This window comes from Loxodonta africana, chromosome 2 (genome assembly GCF_030014295.1).
Source record: "Loxodonta africana isolate mLoxAfr1 chromosome 2, mLoxAfr1.hap2, whole genome shotgun sequence".
NCBI lineage: Eukaryota > Metazoa > Chordata > Mammalia > Proboscidea > Elephantidae > Loxodonta > Loxodonta africana.
Window position 1 is genome coordinate 126,219,833 of NC_087343.1, and position 14,173 is coordinate 126,234,005.

Sequence of the window (14,173 nt, forward strand, 5' to 3'; positions counted from 1 at the left end):
GAAACCAATGTAAGAGTGGAAGAAATTAAAGCATCTGTCTAGCCTATGGAGCCCTGGTGGCACAGTGGTTAAGAGCTACGGTGAGCTACGGCTGCTAATCAAAAGTTCAGCAGTTTGAATCTACCAGTTGCTCCTTGGAAACTGTATGGGCAGTTCTACTCTGTCCTATATGGTCGCTATGAGTCGGAATGGACTTGACGGTAACAGGTTTTGTTTTTGCTTTGGTCTAGCCTATAACAGTAATTATCAGACTATTTTTTTGTAGACATTCTATCACCTTATTATTTTATATTTTTGATACCTTCTACTTCTAAATATTCTACATAGGAGTCTATTAAGAATTAAAATCAGTAAAATTATTTCTAAAATTGCTACCTCAATTTTTTTTTTAATTTTGGAATATCACTTATGAAATTAAATGAAATGAAACACTTAAGGATTTCTCAATACTCTGAAGTAAGTAGAGATATTCTAGAGTATTGCCAAACCAGACTTGAGAATTAGTGGCATATTTAAAGCAAAAGAACTAGTTAGAAAATGATTTTCTTTAATAATTTATTGTTTTCTGTGGGTAGCTTTTGAGTAACAGGCTCCTTTTGTTCTATTATTTCTTTGCTAAGATTACCCTAAGACTCCATTAAATCAGAATATTTGCTTTCTGGAGCCATTGGCAATAATCCCATTAAGGTTATACTCAAGATTTGTTACTTCAAAGCACCAGGAAGACAACTGCCCTCTTTCTCCAGTCCTACTGTCCATATTCCCTGCCTTGGCATTTGCAAAAGAGCATCCCCTTGGTCTGTGGCAGTCAGAGAACTCTGAGTTCCTTGGGCTTGCGGGTAGGGTTGATGTGGATTACTCTGAGTAGAGATTTTAAGAATAAGCTCTTGACAAAGACTGTCCTGTTACAAATCCTAGCTCTGCTACTTATTAGCTGTAAGGTCTTGGTCAAGGTACTTTTCAGTGTCTCAGATTCCACATTTGTAAAATGGGTAATAATAATATAGTCTCACGTCACTGCTGTGAAAATCGGGTTAGGTGATAAGAGTAAAATACCTAAAACAGTGCCTGCATATAATAAACACTTTGTTAGTTAAATACCATCATCATCATCTTTGTATTCTATAAAACACTATTAGTGCTCAAAAGGTCAGTAATGGCCACAAATAAATGTAATTATATCTGAATTCTTACTGCTCACTACTTTATAGTGATGAAGACTCACGCAACATCCTCAGGCAATGATGATGAGATGGCTCAATATAAAAAGCCGGTACTCTTCAGAATAGATATAAAATCTGTCCCAATCATCATTCTTCTAATTTTTACCATCAGCTCTGGCATGAAGGAGGCAACCATATAGACACAGCTGATTGGCCCGTGTTGGGTAATGGGCTAAGTGATTGCTTATAGCTCACATTTAATTATAACCTATGACCATTAGCAAATGGATGAACTGGAACAAATCGGATTCTTAGAAATTTGGAATGAGAGACTGAAAGAACAGCAGGGGTGGTGGAGGCTGTGTTAAGAGATGCCCTGAGACAGAGACAGAACAGGAGGGATCTTGTCAAGCTCAAGTCACATGCAGGATGAATCATTAGTGAGAACTAGTAATTTTAGTAATTACAGAGGACCCTTGGTGGCAGAGTGGTTAAGCACATGGCTGCTAACTGAAGGATCAGTAGTTTGAGTCCACCAGCCGCTCAGCTGAGAAAGATGTGGTAGTCTGCTTCCATAAAGATCCACAGCCTTGGAAACCCTATGGGGCCGAAAATCGAACCAAACCAAATCAAAACAAAACAGTTGGGGACAACTATGATTTGGAATTGACTCAGCGGTAATGGGTTTGGTTTTGTTTTGCTTAGTAATTACAGTGATTATAATAAAAAACAGTTTTTGAGCTCTTAGTTACATCAGGCAACATGCTAAATTCTTTGCATGACTTAGATTATTAAATTTTCACAACTACAACATGAGGTAAGTTATAAGCTCAGTGCATTAGAGCTCAGTTCTCTTGGATCTCAGGTCTTTTTTTTATTCTTTTTTTTTTTCCTATGTGATTACAAATTTTCAGGACATTCCTTATGAAGCAAGCCTAGCCTAGCCTTGGTCACTTCAGTCCATACATTACATACAGACTAACTCCCTGTGATTTTCATTGTGATGTTCACAATGTTCAGCACAGCAAGACAGTAGGGACTAGTAGTTAAATGTGTGGACTTTGGTGCCAGACTGAGTTCAAATTCTGGATCTCTACCCAGTAACTCTGTTAACTCTGGCAAGTTGCTTTTCTCTGGGTCAGTTTTCTCTTGTTTAAAATGGGCTAGTAATAGTTCCTAGTTTATAGTATTATTTTCAGGATTAAATAAACCCACGTTAAACATTAGAAAAATGCCAGGCACATAGTAAATGCTTATTTATTATGTAATTAGCAGAATGTAATAGCTATTATTACAATTCTCAAGGCTCAGGTTGTGCTGGTATCTCCTCAACTGGTAACCCTCTGATCTTGTTTACCCTTCTTTTTTTTTCTGTGGGTTTTGCTCTGTAGGAAGCACAAGTGGAACAGACCTGTCTCAGGCTGTCTTAGTCATCTAGTGCTGCCGTAACAGAAATACCACAAGTGGGTGATTTTAACAAAGAGAAATTAATTTTCTCACAGGCTAGTAGGTTACAAGTCCAAATTCAGGGTGTCAGCTTCAGGGGAAGGCTTTCTCTCTCTGTCAGTTCTGGAGGAAGGTCCTTGTCCTCAATCTTCCCCTGGTCAAGGAGCTTCTCAGGAGCGGGGACCCTGGGCCCAAAGGACGTGCTCTGCTCCTGCTGCTGCTTTCTTGGTGGTGTAAGGTCCCCAACTCTCTGCTTTCTTCCCTTTCATCTCTTGAGAGATAAAAGGTAGTATAGGCCACACCCCGGGGATCCCTCAGAGAGGGAGGTAACATGAGTGAGGGTGGTGTTACAATCCCACCCTAATCCTCTTAACATAAAATTACAATCACAAAACGGAGGACAACCACACAGTATTGGGAATCATGGCCTAACCAAGTTGATATACATATTTTTTGGGGGACATAATTTAATCCACGACATAGGCTGTGCTCTGCCATTTGGGCATTTAGAATCCACCTTAAAGTGGTTCTTGACACACCGCTGTTGAGCTGATTCTGACTTATGTTGACCCCGTAGGGTTTCCAAGACTAAATCTCTTTGGAAACAGATGGCCACATCTTTCTCCTGTGAAGCCACTGGTGGTTTTGAACTGCCGACCTTTCAGTTAGCAGTCAAGTGCTTTAACCATTGTGCCACCAGAGCTCCTTTAAAGTGGTCCTTAATACTAATTTTATTGTGATTAACACTAATTTTAAACTGATTTCACCTCTGTAATGTTTTAGGGTTTGTGTTGGTTAACAGAGTATCATTTACCATTGAGCTCACTTTCCTTTTTTTGCTTTTAGATAATGACCTGATTTGGGTGGTGTCTTAGGCTGGGTTCTCTAGAGAAGCAAAGCCAGTAAAATGCATATATATATATAAATATACATATATATTTATATCAAGGAAACAGCTTATGTGATTGTAGAGGCTGAAACATTCCAAGTTCGTGGATTAGGATAGAGGCTTCTGATTCACACAGCTGCAGGGGCTGGCAAATCCAATATTGGCACGTCGGAGAGCAGGGCTCTTGCTCACAGGCTGTGAAGGTTGACGAATCCCAAGATCAGCAGGCAAGACTGCAAGGCTTCTCCTGATTCATGTAGCTGCAGGGGCTGGCAAACTCAAGATCGGTAGGTTGGAGAGCAGGACTCTTGTTTACAGGCTGTGAGGATTGATGAATCCCAAAATCAGCAGGTAAGCTGCTAGCTCAAGTCCCAAGAACTGGAGGTCAGATGAACAAGAAGCAGCTGCCGGATCCAGAACAAGGCAAAAAAAAAAAAAAAACTTGGCAAGGCAAGCAGGAAGGAAGTAGGTGGCAGAGGGTAGAGAGATGAAGGTTGAGGGGATGGTGAGCTGCCATAGGCCCCACTCCCACTGGTACCCCTCAGGAGATTCCATCATGGGGGTGATCATGTATCAGATTTTAACAGAGAAGTGATCACAACATTATACAACTGCCAAAACACTGAGAATCATGGCCCAGCCAAGTTGACACACAATCTTAACCATCACAGGCAGTAAGATTGACACCTTTACATAAACACATCTTAATTTTTTATCCAGTTAAACCAGTTGCCTTTGAGTTGATTCATGGTAACCCCAAGTGTGTCAGGGTAGAACTGTGCTCCATAGGGTTTTCAATAGCTAATTTTCAGAAGTAAACCACCAGGCCTTTCTTCTAAGGTGCCTCTGGGTGAACTTGAATCTCCAACCTTTTGGTTAGCAGACAAGCATGTTAACATTCACACCACCCAGGAATTCCTTCTCAAGTTTTAAGAAAATGACAATTTGCATCTATCCAGCGAAGGTGTGGCTTTTGGAATTGAGGACAATGTTTGAAATGTAATAAATGTTTTAAAAAAAAAAAGATGATGTCACCTTCATTTTGATTGATTCAAAGAACAAGTTATCCATATAATAATTTGAAATATAAGGAATTTATAGAATAGGAACAGATTTCCATATATGGTTTTACTGTTGTTATTTTTAAAATAATTGCATTGGATTGATACAAGGTAGATTCAGTTCATTCTTTTAGGTGCTTGAAAAAACTGGGCTCTGATAAAATTAAACTATTTCGATGAAATTAATTCATAAGCCAGAAAAATAATAGTAACAACTAGATGGTTCTTGACCACCATTATGGCTGAAAGAAACAGGACATCAAAGGAATGCTAAAGTCTTAATTTTGGCTAGACAAAGTCATAGGATTTCATTATTATACATACATATGTGAGTGAAAGAATGTTTATGACTGGAATATGCTGTGTGGACAAAGAAGTCTTTTAAGCTTAAAAGAAAAAACCTAATTAAGCTTAAGGGACCTGTTAATAAAATAAAAGAGAGTTTGCTAAGATTAATCACATAACAACAGATGAAAAAAATTGCAATACCTTTGACTTAAGAAAATTCAGCTTTTAGAAAATACTTTAAATTAGGTTCTTTTAAAATTTTTTACTATTATTTTTTAAATTTCTTGTACAAAAATTTATACACATATTGTTATGTGACATTAGTTGTGATTCCTATAATGTGACAGTATACTCCCCCTTTCCACCCTGAGTTTCCCATGTCCATTCAACCAGCTCCTGTCCCTTCCTGCCTTCTCATCCTGCCTCCAGACAGGAGCCACCCATTTGGTCTTGTGTATCTGAGAGAACAAAGAAGCACACTCTTCACAAGTATTATTTTATGTTTTATAGTCCAGTTTAATCCTTGTCTGAAGAGTTGGCTTCGGGAATGGTTTTATTCTGGGTTAACAGAGCATCCGGGGGCCATGGCTTCGGGGGTTCCTCAAGTCTCAGTCAGACCATTAAGTCTGGTCTTTTTATGTGGATTTTAGTTCTGCCCCACACTTTTCTCCTGCTGTCAGGGACTCTCTGTTGTGTTCCCTGACAGGGAATCATTGGTGGTAGCCAGGCACCATCTAGTTGTTGTGGTCTCAAGCTGATGGAGTCTCTGGTTTATGTGCTCCTTTTGTCTCCTGGGCTAATATTTTCCTTAGGTCTTTGGAGTTCTTCATTTTCCTTTGCTCCAAGTGGGTTGGGACCAATTGATTCATCTTAGATGGCCAACTGCAAGTTTTTAAGAGCCCAGATGCCACTCACTAAAATGGGATGCAGAACATTTTCTTAATAAACTTTGTTACGCCAGTTGACCTAGGTGTCTCCTGAAACTATGGTCCCCAGGCCCAAGCCCCAGCTACTTTTTCCCTCAAAGTGTTTGGTTGTGTTCAGGAAACCTCTCAGCTTTTTGTTTAGTCCAGTTGTGCTAACTTCCCTTGTATTGTGTGTTGTCCTTCCCTTCATCTAAGATGATTCTTGTTTACTATCTAGTTAGTAAATTCCCCTCTTTCTCCCTCCCAACCCTCATAAACATCAAAGAATGTTTTCTTCTGTGTTTAAATCTTTTCTTGAGTTCTTATAATAGTGGTCTCATACAATATTTGTCCTTTTGTGACTAATTTCACTCAGCATAATGCCCTCCAGATTCGTCCATGTTGTGAGATGTTTTTTGGATTCATCATTGTTTTTTATCATTGTTTAGTATTTCATTGTGCATATGTATTATAATTTGTTTATTCATTCATCTGTTGATGGGCATCTAGGTTGTTTCCATGTTTTTGCTGTTGTGAACAGTGCTGTAATGCACATGGGTGTGCATATATCTATTTGTGTGATGGTTTTTATTTCTCTAGGATATATTACAAGGAGTGGGATTGCTGAATCATGTGGTACTTCTATTTCTAGCTTTTTAAAAAAGCGCGAAATCGGTTTCCAAAAGTGGTTGTACCATTTTATGTTCTCACCAGCAGTGCATAAGTATTCCAGTTTCTTGACAACCTCTCCAACATTTATTATTTTGTGTGTTTTGGATTAGTGCCAGCCTTGTTGGGTGAGATGGTATCTCATTATAGTTTTGATTTGCATTTTTCTAATGGCTAATGATTTTACAATTTTTCATAGTATTCCGTTATGATCCTTTTAATTTCAGTTGGGTCTGTCGTGATATCGCTGTCTCATTTCTTATTCAGGTTATTTGCTTCCTCTCCTGTTTTCTTTTTGTCATTTTGGCCAATGGTTTATCAATGTTGTTGATCTTTTCAAAGAACCAGCTTTTGGTCTTGTTGACGCTTTCAATTGTTTTTCTATTTTCTATTTCATTTATTTCTGCTCTAATCTTTATTATTTCCTTTCCTCTGGTGCCTGAGGGCTTTTTTTTTTTTTTTTTTTTTGCTGCTCTCTTTCTATTTGTTTGAATTGTAGGGTTAATGTTTTGATTTTGGCCCTTTCTTCTCTTTAGATGTGTGCATTTATTGCTATAAATTGACCTCCGAGCACTGCTTTTGCTGTGTCCAAAAGGTTTTGGTAAGATGTGTTTTCATTCTTATTTGATTTTATGAATTTCTTTATTCCATCCTTGATTTCTTCCATAACCCAGTAGTTTTTGAGCAAGGTGCTGTTCAGTTTCCACGTATTTTTTTTTTCCCTTGCCTTTTCTGTTATTGATTTCTACTTTTATTGCTTTATGGTCAGAAAAGATGCTCTGTAATATTTCAATGTCTTGGAATCTGTTAAGGCTTGCTTTATGGCCTAATATATGGCCTATTGTGGAGAATGTTCCGTGCGTATTGGAAAAGAAAGTATACTTGGCTGCTGTTGCGTGGAGTGTTCTGTATATGTCTACGAGGTCAAGTTAGTTGATTGTCGCATTTAGATCTTCTGTGTCTTTACTGAGCTTCTTTCTAGATATTTTGTCTTTCATGGAAAGTGGTGTGTTGAAGTCTCCTACTATTATTGTGGAGCTGTCTATCTCACTTTTCAATGCCGTTAGGGTTTATTTTATGTATTTTGGAGACCTGTAGTTGGATGCATACATATTTATTATGGTTATGTTCTCCTGGTGTATTGGCCTTTTAATCATTGTATAATGTCCTTCCTTATACTTTGTGGTGAATTTTGCTTTAAAGTCTATTTTGTCAGTGATTAATACTGCCACTCCTATTCTTTTTTGGTTGTTGTTTGCTTGATATATTTTTTTCCATCCTCTGAGTTTTAGTTTGTTTGTGTCTTTGAGTGTAAGGTGTGTCTCTTGTAGGCAGCATATAGAGAGTCTGTGTTTTTTTTTTTTATCCATTCTGCCACTCTGTCTCTTTATTGATGCACTTAGTCCATTTACATTCAGTGTAATTATTGATAGATATGAGTTTAGTGCTGTCACTTGGATTTCTTTTTTTTGTGTGTGTGAGGTGTTGACAGTTTCTTTGTTCCACTTAATTTTCTGTGCTGAGTTGTTTTTCTTTTTGTGTTTTCTTTTCACTTTTTCCCATTATTGTTGATTTTGTATTTGCTGAGTGTTTGTTTTTCTTCTTTTTTATTTTAATGTGTAGATTTGTTAGTTTCTTTTGTGGTATCTGTTTTTTTTTTTTTTTTTTTTGTGGTTACCTTAAAATTTATCTCAATTTTCCTAAGTTTAAAGAAGACTTTTATTTCTTGATATCACCTTAACTTCTTCTCCATATGAAAGTTCTATGACTATACTATTTAGTCCTCCCCCTTTATAAGTGTTGTTATCATTTACATATTGACATCTCTGTTTCCTAATTTTCAGTGTTTTACTTTGACTTATGTTTGTGACTTCTCTATCTGGGTTGATATCTGGTTGATCTGTCCTGTGTTCTAGTCTTGGGTTATTATCTGATATTGTTGGTTCTCGAGCAGGAAGAATCCCTTTAATATTTCTTGTAATTTTGGTTTTGTTCTTACAAGTTCCCTTAAATTCTGTTTATCTGGAAATACCATAATTTCACCTTCATATTCGAGAGGTAGTTTTGCTGCATATATAATTCTTGGCTGGTAATTTTTTTCTTTCAAGGATTTATAGATGTCATCCCCTTGTCTTCTTGCCTGCATGGTTTCTGCTGAATATTCAGAGCTTAGTTTTATTGATTCTCCTTTGTAGGTGACTTTTTGTTTATTCCTGGCCACCCTTAAGATTCTCTCTTTATCTTTGGTTTTGTCACATTTGATGATAATATGTCTTGGTGACTTTCTTGGGGATCTACCCTGTGTGGGGTTCATTGAGCTTCTTGTATAGTTATCTTCTCATCTTTCACTATATCAGGGAAGTTTTCTACCAGCAAATCTTCAAAAATTTTCTATGTGTTTTCTCTTATCCTCTCCCCCCACCCCTGTTCTGGTACTCTGAACACTTGTAAGTTATTCCTCTTCATAGCATCCCACATAATTCTTAGGGTTTCTTCATTTAAAAAATTTTTAATCTGATTTTTCTCAAACGAATTGGTGCCAAGTGCTTTATCTTCAATCTCACTAATTCTGACTTCCATTGCCTTGATTCTGCTCCTATGACCTTCCATTGTGCTGTCTAATTCTAAAATTTTATTGTTAATCTTTTGGATTTCTATTTCTGTCTCCCTATGGCTTATAGCAGCCTGTTAAGCTTGTTGTTCTGATCTTGTACTGCTTTCCTGAATTCCTCTGTTGCTTTGTGTGTTCTGGCTTGATCTGAGTTTTGCCTGATCTGCTTTCTGAAGAGTTCTGTATAGCAATCTTTTGAATTCTACCTATGGTAATTCCAAGACCTTCTCTTCCTGCAGAAGATTTCCTGGTTCTTTGTTTTGGTTGCTTGCTGGAGCCATCTTGATCTGCATCTTTATGTGGTTTGATATCGTCTGGAAACCCTGGTGGCATAATGGTTAAGTGCTACAGCTGCTAACCAAAAGTTCAGCAGTTTGAAGCCACCAGGCATTCCTTGGAAACTCTATAAGGCAGTTCTACTCTGTCCTATGGGGTTGCTATAGGTCAGAATTGAATCGATGGCAAAGAATTTTACAGGTTGTCTCCAAGCTGATGGTAAGTTATTATATTTATTGTATGTTTGCTTACTATGTCATAGCTTCTTGTTTTATTTTGTTTTGATATGCCCAAAGAGGCTGGGCATGTGAGCTACTTTGGTTGTTGGTGTCTTTGATGCTCTCACATCCTGTCACCAGGTGGTTAGAGCTGCTACTAGGTATGTGAGCCTAGGAGTCTGTTTATTTTGTTGTGTGGATTAAGCTCAGGTGTCCAGGTCGTCAGTCCTCAAGTGTAGGCTCTCATCTACAGTCCTAGACGGGCAGGGCTATGTAGGGGTGATTGGAGCAGGCATAGGTATCTGGCTGCAATAGGGGGCTATGTCCTGAACAAGGAGGTAGGGAACTGACAGCTTCCCCTGAGTGCCTAGGTGGAAGGTATGTCCCTGTCCCCTAGAATGCATAGGTGCGTGGGTTTTGCAGCCAGACTTTGGGTACCCAATGCTGTTGGATGTAGGAACTCATAGGCACCACTTATTCTCAGAAGTCTGTCATGGTTGGTTAGGTGGCATGGGTGAAACCACCCGCCCTCAGGCCCCTGATAAGGGTGAGTGAGTACCCTGCTTGATGGGCAGGGTGGTGTCAAATGTCATGAATATGCCACTCCCTCTTGGTTGCTACAGTTGAAAATAGGCTTCAGGTATACGCCCTGTTGTTTTATGCTAACGGGGGTCTATGCTATTGAATCAGCCCACAAAGGTCTAGGCAGGGGTGAAGTGCATTCAAAGCCTGTGGCCTCGTTATGCCTGTGCCTAGGTAAAGGGGCAGTGCCTACCCTGAGTTCCTGGCTTAGAGGGTGTGATAATTTTTCAAGCTGAGAGACTGGTTTGAGTGCATTTAGTCCTGAGTACCTGGTTTAGGGAAGTTGTTTTTTGTTTTGTTTTTTTCCCCTGAGTCCTGAGATTGGTTTGGGCATGATAGCTCCTATTTCAAGCTTAGGTGAAGTGGCAATTGTTGAATACTGCCGGACTGGTATTGGACAGGAGTGGGGAGGGGGGCGGGTGGGGGAAAAGTGGCAGGGGGGAGGGGTTATTTTGATCTCGCACGGTAGGTTGGATGCTTGCACTTAACTTCTGCAGATCCAGTGCAGCTTCCCCCTGGCTCCATAGGCTTGTGCAGACTCTCTGCTGCCCAGTCTCTTCTGATGTAGTAAAACACTTCTGGAGCGCTCTTGCTTGCCTCAGCCTGTGTGCGTCAGCCGATTCGGCCCACAGGGTAGCTCAAGTCTGGGACTTTTTTGCTGCTTCTGAACTATCTCTCCCTCCGCCTGCTGCTCAGTCCAACTCCTCAACTTTGTCTTGATGTTCAGGACTCCTAGATTGTCATATATAATCCATTCACTTGTTTTCTCAGGTCTTTGTTTAAGAGAGACCACAGGAAGTGTCTGACTATTCCGCCATCTTGGCCCCACCTCCAACAATCTAAATTAGGTTCTTAGTAACTTGCATTAGTCTCCCTCATGTGAACATTTTATAAGTGGATATAAAACATTAATCATTGTTTAATAAAGGTATATACCCTTTTTTTTTGCTATATTGAATTCCCCCTCTCTGGAATGCCTTTCTCTCCATTACAAGTAGTCGATATTACCCCTTTGCTGCATGTCAGGTGGTGACAGGGATGTTGTTTGTTAGTTGCTATGGAGACAACTATGTGTGCAGAGGTGAATGGCTCCTTAGGGTTTTCGAGGCTGTGACCTTTCAGAAGCAGATCTTAGTACTCCCCAAATATCCGTGTGTTTCTCTGCATCTCACCCCTATGCATCTATATGGAGTCTTGTGATTAATTCTCACCAGGGGGAAATGAGCAGAAATTATGTGTTACTTTTGGCTTAAGGCCATTAGAAGTGTTACATACCCTCCCCTTGCTCTTTCAGGCAGCTGGAAAAGAACAACTTCAAGAGGGCGTGCTTGCGAGATGGAAACATGTGGGGTCCCAGAATCACTGTTGAAGGACAGCAGCACAGGAGAGCCATACTACTGCATCTGTCTTTGACATGAGCAAGAAATAAAAGTTTGTTGTGTTGAGCTGCTGAGATTTCAGGATTTGTTACTGTAGTATAGTCTAATGTTATTTAAATAATATACAAACACACTATTACATTATTAAAAACCAAAATTAAACCCATTTCCATTGAGTCGATTCCAACTCACAGTGACCCTATAGGATGGAGTACAACTGCCCTATATGGCTTCCAAGGAGTGCCTGGTGGATTTGAGCAGCTGTAGCTCTTAATCACTACTCCACCAGGGTTTCCAGTACATTATTAGAGTAAAAAGGAATTATCATTTTTTTTTTAAAGCAAGTTATTATATGGTACCTGGTTTTTTATATGGTCATTCTTTTTTGATCTTGAAATGCTACTCCTGGAGCTGTACCCCAAGAAGATCTATACAGCGATGGATGACTGCTTTTGCTTACTAAAACTATATTTACTATATGATTCCAATTTTTCTTTAAAAAAAACCCCAATACAAATCGATGCTCATATTTACATATGTAAATATACACTATAAAAGCTGAGAAGAAATACACTAAAATTTTATTGTGGTTCTGTTATTATTAGGGGCAGAAAATGGTAGTGGAGATTATAGGAATTTTTTTTTTTCATTAAAAGCATTCTAGCTTTCTTTTACCTTTTCTAAGATGCTGTGTAGAGGTGTTCAAAATGGTCCATTGTTTGACCTACCATCATAAGTTGTCCTATAACACAGCCTCTAACAAAACTAGGCTGTCCCAAATCCCTGGTAGTAGAATTGTTTCCCTTTATACCATGAAGGCTGGTAAAGCACCAAAATCCACATGTGGTGTGTGCCCAGGCCAACTTTGAGGGGTTCGTGCTATGAGCTCTGAAGTTCTCATGAGGTTGTCCAAAACAAAAAAATATGTCTGCAGGGCCTATGGTGGTTTCATGTGGGCTACATGTGTTCGTGACAGGACCAAGCGTGCTTTTCTTATTGAGGAGCAGAAAATCATTGTGAAAGTGTTGAAGGCACAAGAAGAGTCAGAAAGCTAAATTCAAAAAAAAAAATGAAGTTTTTTGAATAACAAAAAAAATCAAATGGCAAAAAGAATGTTTTATACTTTTTTAAAAAAATTCCATTTAAAACTATCAGTTTTATAATTAGGAAGCAAAATAACAAATGTCATAAAAGAAAAATTTAAAAACATAAATAAAAATATACCCCCAAAAGGATATCCCCACTCCCACTGCCGTCGAGTTGGAAAAATATATACAGATGACAAACACATGAAAAGATGTTCAACAACGTTAGCTATTAGGGAAATGCAAATTAAAACCATGATGCAATATCACTACAAAAAAACAAAGAAAACAAAAACCTCGTTGCTAATGAGTTGATTCTGACTCGTGGCGCTACACACCTATTAAAATGGTTAAAATGAAAAAAAAAAAATACTGACAATACTAAGTTCTGACTTTGTGGAGCAACTGGAATTCTCATGTATTGCTGGTGGGAATGGTAGGAAAAGAGTGTGGCAGTTTATTTTAAACAATAACTTATCAAATGACCCTGCAATCCCACTCATAGGTGTTTAGAAAAATAAAAACTTATGTTCACATGAAAGCCTATATGCAAATGTTCGTGGCAGCTACATCCGTAATAGCCAAAACCTGAAAATGATCCAATGGACTTCAGTGGGTGAATAAATAAAAAAATAAATTGTGGAATAAATAGACAACGTGAGACTACTCAGAAAAAAAATGAAATGTTGATACATGCAACAACATGGATGAATCAAAGGCATCATGCTAAGTGAAGGAAGTCAGCCTCAAAAGATTACATGCTGTATGATTTCATTTATATGATATTCTTGAAAAGACAAAATGTGTTGACAGAGAGCAAACCAGTGTTTGCTAGGGGTTAAAGGTGGGAGGAGTGTGTGTCCATAAAAGGACAGCATGAAATAGTTTTTTGGGGTGATGGGACTATTTAAGTATCTTGATTATGATGGTGGTTATATGAATCTATAAAAACCGAACCAAACCAAACCCATTGCTGGCCAGTTAATTCCGATTCGTAGTGACCCTATAGGACAGAGTAGAACTGCCCCATAGAGTTTCCAAGGAAAGGCTAGTGGATTTGAACTGCCGATTTCTTGGTTAGCAGCCAAGCTTTTAACCACTGCACCACCAGGGCTTCACATGAATTTCTACACGTGTTTAAAATTCATAGGCCTGTACACTGAAAAAAGCCAATTTATTGTATGTTAATTTAAAACATAAAATTAAAAATAAAACCAAAACAGTGACACAACAAATAATGCCCATCCTTCACGCTCCACTGTTTTTCCCACACCTACTTTTCAAGCTCATTCTCATGCACACTGAGTCATTCTTTTCTTTCTCTGAAAAGGTACTTAGCGGGTACACCATTTATCATTTATTTCTTATCAACAATACAACTTACTGCCTAGAACAATAATATAGTACTTAAAATAACAGTGTTTGCTGCCTACATCATTTATCACTAGGCACTTATCAGTAATTGCTTTGCACTATTGCACTATCTCTTAGGCGGGCATGTCTTGTTTCTCTAGGAAGAACAAAACTAACATTTATTGAGTCCCTATTGTATATACATATACACAATATTTTATCCTACATTCAAAATAAGTCAGTGGGGT

The 14,173-nt window shown here is 38.5% G+C and overlaps 1 pseudogene; it reads left to right on the forward strand.

Moving 5' to 3' along the window:
* The first annotated feature begins 12,134 nt into the window (after positions 1 to 12,134).
* Positions 12,135 to 13,915, forward strand: LOC100676754 (large ribosomal subunit protein eL34-like; annotated as a pseudogene).
* Positions 13,916 to 14,173: the final 258 nt, after the last annotated feature.